The sequence below is a fragment of the Corvus brachyrhynchos genome, unplaced genomic scaffold (assembly GCF_000691975.1).
Source record: "Corvus brachyrhynchos isolate BGI_N302 unplaced genomic scaffold, ASM69197v1 scaffold26, whole genome shotgun sequence".
NCBI classification, from domain to species: Eukaryota; Metazoa; Chordata; class Aves; order Passeriformes; family Corvidae; genus Corvus; species Corvus brachyrhynchos.
Window position 1 is genome coordinate 473,071 of NW_008239324.1, and position 2,205 is coordinate 475,275.

The 2,205-nt window shown below is 48.1% G+C and overlaps 1 protein-coding gene across 1 annotated transcript in view; it reads left to right on the forward strand.

The window, feature by feature from the left end:
- Positions 1 to 2,205, forward strand: part of FOXC2 (forkhead box C2) — a 9,456-nt gene that overhangs the window by 6,457 nt on the left and 794 nt on the right. The window lies entirely within an intron of this gene.

Sequence of the window (2,205 nt, forward strand, 5' to 3'; positions counted from 1 at the left end):
AGGGCGGTGTAGAGGGGGGAATTCCCCTCCCACGCGTGGACCCGGCCAGTGAGAGGGGAGACCCCCACACCCCCGCCCGAGAAGCCGCCTCCCTGCGCACCCCGGCTGCGTTTCCCAGGCTCTCCTGGCTGTTTGCAGCTTTCAGGCCGCATCTGCAGCTCCGCAGCATCGCTCTGGGTTTTACCCTGGGGATGAAACTCCTTCTCTCAGCGGGGGAGCGGCAGTGGGCGAGAAATCCCGCGGGTGAAGGGGAACTTTCAGGGAAATTCGGGCGTGGGGAGGCGAAGGCATCGCCAGGGCCGGGTGCTGCTGGGGGACACCCCGGAGCTCGGCTTTTACCTCTTCCCCCGCCAGGTAAAAATCCCAGCAGGCTCGTGGGAGCTGCGCTGTTGGGATATCTCTCTTTCAAGGAGAAAGGATCCCCCTCAGGCCTCTTCTTCCCTGCCCCGGAGAAAAGATGCTTCACGGAACAGAGGCTCCCGAAGGTCTCAGCCTGCGGGGGGACTGGGGATACAGGCGACACCTCCAACTGCATCGGAATCCCTCGGGGCCTCGGATTAAAGCTGTTACGTCAGTGAATTAAAAAAAAAAAAATCCAACAACAGAAAACACAGCCCCAAACCTGGACGTTTATACAGAAAAAGAGCATCACAAATTCCTAATGTAAGCACCGGCCAGCTGTGTGCACTTGTAAAGTTGTTATAATCCCCCTCCTTGTTATAAACAGGAAAGTACATAATATAAAGCAACAGGCCCGCATTCACAAATACTGACCCTCCTCCCCGCGCCTGCCAAATTCCCCTTTTTCTGCAGTCTCCCCCGGCGCAGCTCTGCCTGCTCGGGGGTCTCTTTTCGCTGGTCCCTGGGGGTCTCCTTGGGGTGGAAAACCGGGTCCCTGCAGCGGGAGGTGCAAAGGACCCCTCCACCTCTGAGCCCCCCTTCCCTTTTCCTTCCTCCCGATCGCAGCTCTGCCTCCTCCTCTCATCCACTCCTTTCTCTCCTTTCTTGATTTTTTTTTTTTAATTTTCGTGTTGTTTAATGTCCCAGTTTTGCTGCGGGGATCCCTGGGCGCTGCTCCCCAGCTCCAGCAGTGTACATCCTGCTCTGCTGTGTGTGCTTACAGCGTCAAAGGGTGGACGTGATATTTCAAACATCAGATCAGTGCGTTTATATATTGGGTGCCCGGAAATTTTTCCAAATAAACACAGCTTGATTCGACTTGGGTGGGCAGACTTATCAACAGACTAATTCTATAAACAAATGAAGGAATAACCCGGAGACCATTGGCTGGTACCAGCGAGACACGTGGAGAGTGCTCGGAGTTTTGTAGCAATGAAATTTTAATTAATGTGGGTGGGCTGAGAACACAAACGACTGTTTATCAGAGACAATTTATTTTCCAGCGCTAAGTCAACATATAATAGCAAACTTACAACAATTATTTAACTTTTTTTTTTCCTCCTTTTTTTTTTTTTTTTTTTTTTAAATTATCTCTTGGGCTTCCTTTCAGTTCATCAATTCTCCATGTGATATACAGTATTATCACTGTAACTGTTGTCATACAGGTTGATATTGCTTGGATCAAAGGTGATTTTTCTTATATGAGAAGTTTTGGATGGATCTGCTTCCCTTTGTATGTTGGAGATACACAGGACCTATTCTTGTCAATTGCAGTGATAGGTAATAGGATAAATCCTTCCCATTGATGGGGAGATAAATGCTGCTTAAATTTAACTTTCAAATCGGCTAGAGGCTGCTTAGCATTGAGGCATTTGCCTCGTTTGTGAGCACTTTAAAGATTAAGGATTTGAAGAGCAGATACAAAAGACACACAGAAGCTTTCAGCTGATGTTAGAATGATCTTCCCTAATAAATATTTTTTAGAAACAGCAGCACTGCTCAGCTTTACTTTCCCAATGGAAGAGTTAAATTTTAAGATGGGTTTTTACAGGGAAGGGCAATATACAGAGGATGAAATAAGAGCTTGTGCAATTTGCACACGAGGAGAGAAAGGGATAATCTGTGCCTGAGATCATTTGAAAGTACCATTCAGCTCCTTTGGGAAGGCAAATCATCACTAGGGAGACTTTAGGCTGCCTGACTGTCTAATAACTGTTTTAGTTCACCAAAGAAATAAGGAAAATGAACTCTGCCCTTAGAGGTAGCCTCCCGCAGATCAGAGAAGGCTCCCAGCACACCTTCCAC